The sequence below is a fragment of the Bison bison genome, unplaced genomic scaffold (genome assembly GCF_000754665.1).
Source record: "Bison bison bison isolate TAMUID 2011002044 unplaced genomic scaffold, Bison_UMD1.0 scf7180017864252, whole genome shotgun sequence".
Taxonomy (NCBI): Eukaryota; Metazoa; Chordata; class Mammalia; order Artiodactyla; family Bovidae; genus Bison; species Bison bison.
In genome coordinates this window covers 4,277,048-4,285,278 of record NW_011494824.1, presented here as the reverse complement: position 1 = coordinate 4,285,278, position 8,231 = coordinate 4,277,048, and the positions used below count along the sequence as shown (strand labels likewise).

Sequence of the window (8,231 nt, the reverse complement as noted above, 5' to 3'; positions counted from 1 at the left end):
TCAGCTTTAGCATCATTCCTTCCAAAGAAATCCCAAGGCTGATCTCCTTCAGAATGGACTGGTTGGATCTCCTTGCAGTCCAAGGAACTCTATAGATTTTTTAATATTAAAATTTTCTGACAATAAAGTTATACATGTTGACTACAGAAAAAACAAAATGGAGAAAGAAAATTTTTTACAACAGTTTTCATTATGGCAAGGTCATTCTGATTCCTCATCTATTAAGTATGTGTTTTTCCCCTCTTCTCATTAGACTCCTTGTTCAGTCGCTCAGTCATGTCTGACTGTTTGTGACCCCATGGACTGCAGCGTGCCAGCCTTCTCTGTCTTCTATTATCTCCCTGAGTTTGCTCACATTCATGTCCATGGAGTCAGTGATGCTATCAAACCATCTCATCCTCTGTCACCTCCTTCTCCTTTTGCCTTCAGTCTTTCCCAGCATCAGGGTCTTTTCCAATGGGTCAGCTCTTCACATTGGTGGCCAAAGTATTGGAGCTTCAGCTTCAGCATCAGTCCTTCCAATGAATATTCAGGGTTGATTTCCTTTAGGATTGACTGGTTTGATTTCCTTGCAGTCCAAGGGACTCTCAAGAGTCTTCTCCAACACCACAGTTCAAAAGCATCAATTCATTGGCACTCAGCCTTCTTTGTGGTCCAACTCTCACATCCCTATATGACTACTGAAAAAACCACAGCTTTGACTATATGGACCTTTGTCAGCAAAGTGATGTCTCTGCTTTTTATTATGCTGTAGGTTTGTGATAGCTTTTCTTCCAAGGAGCAAGTGTCTTTTAACTTCATGGCTTCAGTCACCATCTGCAGTGATTTTGGAGCCCAAGAAAATAAAATCTGCCACAGATTCCATCTTTTCCCCCATCTACTTGCCATGAAGTGATGGGACCAGATCCCATGATCTTAGTTTTTTGAATGCTGAGTTTTAAACCAGATTTTTCACTCTCCTCTTTCACCCTCATCAAGAAGATCCTTAGTTCTTCTTCACCTTCTGCCATTAGAGTGTATCATCTGCATATCTGAGGTTATTGATATTTTTCCCGGCAATCTTGATTCCAGCTTTGCTTCATCCAGCCTGGCATTTCGCATTATGTACTCTGTATATAAGTTAAATAAGCAGGGTGACAGTATACAATCTTGTTGTACTCCTTTCCCAGTTTTGAACCAGTCATTTATTCCATATCTGATTCTAACTGTTGCTTCTTGACCTGCATACACATTTCTGAGGAGACAGGTAAGGTGGTCTGGAATACCCATCTATTTAAGAATTTTCCAGTGTGTTGTGCTCCACACAGTCAAAGACTTTAGTATAGTCAATGAAGCAGATGTTTTTCTGAAATTCCTTTGCTTTCTCCATGATCCAGTGAATGTTGGCAATTTGATCTCTGGTTCTTCTGCCTTTTATAAATCCGGTTTGCACATTTGAAAGTTCTCAGTTCACATCCTGCTGAAGCCTAGCTTGAAGGACTTTGAGCATAACCTCACTAGCACATGAAATGAGCACAATTGTACAATAGTTTGAACATTCTTTGGCATTGCACTTCTTTGAGATTGTAATGGAAAATGACCTTTTCCAGTCCTATGGCCACTTCTGAATTTTCCAAATTTGCTGGCATATTGAGTACAGCACTTTAACAGCATTATCTTTTAGGATTTTAAATACCTCAGCTGGAATTCCATCACCTCCACTATCTTTGTTTGTAGTGATGCTTCCTAAGGCCCACTTGACTTCACACTCCAGGATGTCTGGCTTTAGGTGAGTGACCACACCATTATGGTTATCCAGGTCATTAAGATCTTTTTTGTATAATTCTTCTATTTATTCTTGCCACTTCTTAATTTCTTTTGCTTCTGTTAGATCCTTACTGTTTCTGTCCTTTATCATGCCTGTCCTTGCATTAAATGTTCCCTTGATATCTTGTTTTCTTGAAGAGGTCTCTAGTCTTTCCAATTCTATTGTTTTCCTCTATTTTTTTTTTTTTTAATATAGTTCATTTAAGAAGGACTTCTTATCTCTCCTTACTATTCTCTGGAACTCTGCATTCAATTGGGTATATCTTTCCCTTTCTCCCTTGCCTTTTGCTTTTCTTCTTTCCTTAGCTATTTGTAAAGCCTCCTCAGACCACTACTTTGCCTTCTTGAGTTTCTTTTTCTTTGGAATGGTTTTGGTCACTGCCTCTTGTACAGTGTTATGAACCTCCATCCAAAGTTCTTTAGGCACTCTTTCAGATCTAATCATTGAGTCTATTAATCACCTCCACTGTATGATCATAAAGGATTTGATTTAGGTCATAAAGAATCCCTCTGCAATGCAGGAGACCCTTATTTGATTCCTGGGTTGGGAAGATGCCCTGTAGAAGGGATAGGCTACCCACTCCATATTCTGGCCTGGAGAATTCCATGGACTGTATAGTCTATGGGATTGCAAAGAGTTGGACACAACCAAGTGACTCACTTCACACCTGAATGGCCTAGTGGTTTTCCCTACTTTCTTCAATTAAACCTGAATTTTGCAGTAAGGAGCTCACGATCTGAACCACAGTCAGATCTGGGTCTTAAATTTACTGACTGTATAGAGCTTCTTCATCTTTGGCTGCAAAGAACATAATCAATCTGATTTCAGTGTTGACCATCTGGTGATGTCCTTGTCTAGAGTCATCTCTTGGGTTGTTGGAAAAGGGTTTTTGCTATGACCAGTCTCTTGGCAAAATGCTGTTAGCCTTTGCTCTGCTTCATCTTGTACTCCAAGGCCAAACTTGCCTGTTACTCTATCTCTTGACTTCCTACTTTTGCATTCTAATCCCCTAGGATGAAAAGGACATCTTTTTTGGTATTAGTTCTAGAAGTTGTTGTAGGTCTTCACAGAAAGTGTCAACTTCAGCCTCTTTGGCAACACTGGTTAGGGCAAAGACTTGGATTACCTGTTGGGTAAATCCAACTTTATAGTATGCATGTTTTTCATTATACTACTAATTACAGTTTGCTATGGTTTTATTTAGAATATTTGCATAAATTTAAAAGTGAAAATGAAGTAGGAGGTTTCTTTTCTCTCTGTCGGGTTTTGTTGTATTGCTTATACACATATCATGATATAAGTTGGATTTTTTCCATATTTTTCTATGTTCTGGAACACTTTACAGATTGAAAGATCCTTCTGGTCCCTGGAACCTTTTTAGAAGGCTTAGAAAAATGATCTCCATAGTTTACATTTTTGCTTAATTATATCTAAGGGGAGTGGGTCTTTAAAATAGTTTAACATTAATTTTGCCTGAAATACAGTGAGCCCTTTGATCTGAATGTTGAGATTATTTTTCACTTCAGGAAGTCTTCCTTGTTCCTATTTTAGCTTATTGCTTTTGTTCTGCTTGATTTGTTTCTCAAAAATGTCTTTAATTAGTAAGTTGAATTACTGACTCAGCTTTTCTTTCATCAGCCTTAGTTTTTCATCTTTTCTCAGTCTTCTGGAGCTCTTCTGCATTACCAGTTGGACATTTCTGCAGTTTAAATTCAGCTCTTTAATATCTTCGGTGGAGATTATTATTAATTGTGGTTTTAGTGTCTTTGCAATCCTTTCTTTTGCTCATTCAGTTCTTTTTCCTTCTAAGCTTGTTAGTAATAATAATGACTACTGTTTTTTAAATATTTCCTGCATGCCCAGGCTGTCCTTGGGTTTCGCCTGTACTTTCTCACTGTTGTGCATTAAAGCTCAAAGCAGCCTTGTGAAATAAGTTTCTTTATTCCTATTTTATAAATGAAGAAACCAAAAGTTAGACTTAGTTAAGTGATTTGCCCAAGACTAATGCTGTGGTCTGAATGTTTGTATTCACCTCAAATTCATATATGATGGTGTTGGAAGGTGGGGCCTTTGGGAGGTAATTAGGTTGTGAAGGAGGACACCTCGTGCGTGGGATTAGTGTTTTTTTAAAGGAGGCACCAGAGAGATCAGTAGCATCTTCCTCCACCTGAGGACACAGTGAGATGGTGTTGACTCTGGAACGAGAGGAGTCTCACCAGAACGTGACTCTCCTGGCACCTTGATCTTGGACTTCCAACTTCCAGAACTGTGAGAAATACATTTCTGTTTTCTTTTAAGCCACCAGGTCCGTGGTATTTTGTTTGCACCCAAATGGGCTAAGAGCCACACATCTTAGAAATGGAAGAGAAGAATTCAAACCCAGATCAACTTGAGGCCAATACCTGTTAAATGTAATCAGTTGTGCTTTTCCATGTCATCAGTTTCCTTCCATCTCATCCTCTTGTCCCTGATTTCTACTTTTTAGCTTTCTACACTTCTATTCATAGACCCATGCTTTTCCTGAATCTTTCTGAATAGAGCTTTTCTAAAACCTTCATTTCTATAGTAAGTGATTACCAGCTATGTACTCTTCCGAGTATAAGCAGCAGAGGATCTAGAGTGCATGGCTGTCTCTTGGGCCTCCGGTCATTGTCCCCTGATTAATTCCTTCTCAGATCTGTAACTTGAGGTCAAGTTGCTGCACGCAACTCACTCTATTTCCAGTGGCCTTCAGGCATTGGGAGCTTCTCTTCTGGCTCAGCTGGTGAAGAATCTGCCTGCAATGCGGGAGACCCCGGTTCGATCTCTGGGTTGAGAAGATCCCCTGGAGAAGGGAAGGGCTACCCACTTCTGTATTCTGGCCTGGAGAATTCCATGGACTGTATAGTCCAGGGGGTTGTAAAGAGTCAGACATGGCTGAGTGACTTTCAGTTTTTCAGGCATTGAGTCTTCTACACCCTTGTGAACCTGATTGACCTAACTGGTATTTTATTCTCTTTGGGCTGCCTGGTTCTTCGGCACCACCACCAGACTCTTCCTGTCTCTATACCTTCAGGGCTTTAATTAGAGGGGCATTTGCCCAGGTAGTGTGCCCTGCTTCCAGGCCCTTTCTTCTGCTCAGTGTTCTAGGGAGCTGTGATCTCTAACTACAGATAGAAAGTTGGGGAGGTAGTAATTCTCCGATCATGTTCAAAATCAGTACCGTCCCCTCCCCTCCTGGGCTGCCTTTGTCCTTCTTTTCAGATAGGTAGATGGCTCTGTGTCATGAGGCAAGCAGGGTAGACCAGCCCTTGTTTCTTCATTCCAGCTTCTCTAGCTGCACAGCTTGTGGACATTTCTCCAGGGTTCTCTCTGGCATTTGAATAGATTGTCTATCAGACCTGGTTTCTTACCTTGTAATGAGTTTTCATCTCATTCTAACTCATGGCAGTGTGATGTCATTCATCTCATTCTGTGTCTGTGTTGCTCAGTTGCCCAGTCGTGTCTGACTCTTTGCAACCCCACGGACTGCAGCACACCAGGCCTCCCTGTCCATCACCGTCTCCCGAAGTTTGCCCACGTTCATGTGTGTTGGCGGTGATGTTGTCCAGCCATCTCATCCTCTGATGCCCTCTTCTCCTTCTGCCCTCAGTCTTTCCTAGATCTGTCTATGTTATTTTGGCAGAATATTGGTTAAGAGAAGCAGCACTAGTAGCTATTAGGAAGATACTGTTTTAACTTGTGCCCCTATTCCCAGAGCTGAGCTTTATAGTTATTAATCCCAGGAATCTTCACACAAGTCTAATCCTGAGTAACATGAGCTAAAATTAGAACTTACTCTGGAGCAACTAGATCATAAATTAAAACTAGGAAAACTGATTCTAAAACCTTGAAAGCAACAATTGATCACAACATCTTTCTGCAGCTATTGTGTATTTATATTAACTCACATCAGAATAACCATTTCCACTTATATTTAGAGGGAGTTTGACTATAAGGAAAACCTAATTTGCAGTTCCTCCTCTGGAGACTTCTCTGTGTTTATTGACAATTTCTTTGCCTGAAGTGGAATTTAATAATGTGATTAAAACCCAAGGAAACAAGGCCTGACTCTGGCTGGGTATAGAGCAGTGATTCATTTTTTCCAGTTTTCTCACTTTACTTCACTTGGCGCTGCTCTTCTTTCCAAGCATAAAAATCCTGGGTATGTTCAAACAAGTAATTGTTGAATCCGATAGTATTGAAAACCCTGACATACACTAGCTTCTTCGTATCACATGTTATTTAGTGAAAGGGAGAGACAAAGGCATGTTTTCTTTTTAGGTCTAGATGTTTAAGGACGCTTCTAAAAATCTTTCTTTATAGTCTGGAGGAGGCCCCTGAGGCTCCTTCATTCCTTGTTGTCATCATCGGAGCACTTAAGGTGCAGTATGCCATCTGGGGACCACTTGCCCCCTTGGAGTGTTCATTAAAAATGTAGTTACTCAGGTGATGGCTGCCAAACACTGAATGTGCTAAATGTCACTGATTCAACACACTAAAGTGATTAATTTTATGTTATGTGAATTTCACCTCAGTTTTTAAAAAAGTAGTTTCTTAGACTCTAGTATGGATTCTAGATCTGAGCCCAGGAATCTCCATTTTTAACAGTGATACAGGTAATTCTTCTTACAGAGGAATTTGAGAACTTTTAATCCAAAGGAACTTATACGAACCCTGGGAATTTAACTAATGAAGAATATATATGTATGTAGTATATGTTTACACATATATATTTATAGGAATATACATAAATGCAGTAATATATACTATATTTGCCAGAAACCAACTGGATTTGAATTTCAACCTCTCCTAGGTGTTTTCATTTCAGGTAAATGCACCCATTTCTAGAAACAGACTCTTGAAAAAAGTAAGAAAATTTTAAATGTAATTTTGCTGCATATAAATTACAACCTTGATAGATTAATGACACTCTTTTTACAATGTGTGATTATTAGTGAGTGGCATTAACAAAAATTGCTTACAAACATAATATTCTGTTCTTTTTATACAAGGATGACCCTTCTAATCCCTCTTTGATAGAATATGATCAGAGTTCAAGTCCCAGTTTTCCTGCCAATTAGTTGTGTAGACTCTGGCCTCAGTTTCATTATCTATTAAATTCTGATTGGCCGGTCACTTGTTGATTCACCTGGTCTCTCATTGCAGATAGAAAGATGAATAAGATATGGTTCCAGCCCTTAGGAATCTTGCACTGTAGTGAAGCAGGCAAGCAAATGTACTCTTCCAATGCAATGGAAGAGTGCCCAGAGATCTCACCAGAGCCTAGGGATCTGGGGAGGTGTTCTGAGATGGGAAGGTTGGCTGTGAGTTGGCCAGAGAAGCAGTGTGCAGGTGAAGAAGAGATTGAGCAGCTGAGAGAGAGGACTGTGACCAAGGGTAAAGAGGAGAGAGCTGTCTGTCAGAGGTCCAGTGGGGCTGGAGCCTAGAGTGCAAGGCAGGGATGGCGAGACGTGAGGACAGGGACTGTGACCTGCAAGTCAGCTCAGAAGAGACCTGTGTACCTGCAGGGGGGAATCGCAAAGGCAGCGAAGGCAGTGGGAGGCCTTGAAAGGTCTGAAACAGGATCAGATTTTCACCTTAGGATCGCTGTGGGGGATGGTTGGAGACCAGCAGACCTTTGGGGAGATTATGGCAGGGGCTAGAAGGAGGAGGAGGAGGGACTGAATAAAATTGGCAGAGGGAAAATGGATGGAGTGGAAAGGAGAGAGAGTCAAGAAATGCACTGAGAGCTTGAACCAGTTGACTCCTGATACTAGGAAAGTTGATGATTGTGTCAAGCTGTGTTTTCAGAGCTTTTGTCAGTGCTGGTGACAGCTTTCCATGGGGCCATCCCCCTTTAACAGGCAATGGGGTGCGTCTGCAGAGAGCTGGAGAGAGTGCAGCCCGCGGCCAGAGCACCTGTGTGGCCCCTGTAGCCATGGACCCACAGTCCGTTTGAGACTGGGGCGAGGGGTCGACCACAGTATCTGAAAGTGTGCGGTAATGGTTCGGGTTGTCATAGTTACTTGAAGGTAAAGTCACTTTTGAAGGCCAGGCATCTGTAGCGCTCAGAGCAGCCTCGCACAGTGGAGAAGTGTCCTGACATGGACAGTGGTAAGACCAGCATCGAGGAACCCTGCCCACATCCTTTCACTGCACATGTCTGCCTGGACAGGGGAGCTCATTCCCAAACCTGAACTTTCAACATTTATTATCTGATCTTTCACAAACTTAAGTGTGATTTAATGTCTTAGATAGAGCAATAAAGATTTGTAACTAATTCCCCTAGATCTTACGTCCCTTTCTCCCTCGTATGTTGAATTTCCTTCAAAATTGGTCCCCACAAATGGAGAACTCCTTCAGTTTAATGTACTTAAGCAGTTGGCAGACTTGTGAATAATAT

At 41.2% G+C, this 8,231-nt stretch overlaps 1 protein-coding gene across 1 annotated transcript in view; it reads left to right on the top strand.

Moving 5' to 3' along the window:
- Window positions 1-8,231, top strand: part of ARSB (arylsulfatase B) — a 176,982-nt gene that overhangs the window by 32,008 nt on the left and 136,743 nt on the right. The gene's annotated exons all lie outside the window — the stretch shown is intronic.